Source organism: Mandrillus leucophaeus, unplaced genomic scaffold (assembly GCF_000951045.1).
Source record: "Mandrillus leucophaeus isolate KB7577 unplaced genomic scaffold, Mleu.le_1.0 Scaffold456, whole genome shotgun sequence".
In the NCBI taxonomy this organism is placed as follows: Eukaryota; Metazoa; Chordata; class Mammalia; order Primates; family Cercopithecidae; genus Mandrillus; species Mandrillus leucophaeus.
Genome location: NW_012104876.1, coordinates 73158 through 73454, shown reverse-complemented (window position 1 = coordinate 73454; position 297 = coordinate 73158).

Genomic DNA, 297 nt, shown 5'->3' with positions numbered 1-297 from the left:
TGAGACGGAGTCTTGCCCTGTCACCCAGGCTGATCTTGAACTCCTGGCCTCAAGTGATCTTCCTGCCTCAGCCTCCAAAAGTGCTGGGATTACAGGCATGAGCCACCACACCCAGCCTAGATGTGAGTTTTCAAGCTCTGGTTGTCTTCCTGCAATTATTTCAGTGCTTGTTACTCTTCCCTGTGATGGTTCTCTTGTATAAGTTGAGGCTTATTACTACAGTATCTTTTTGAATTTTTTTTTTTATTTCTTGTTTTTTTCTTGCCCTGTTTTATAGTGCTGATCTTGCTTTGTTTA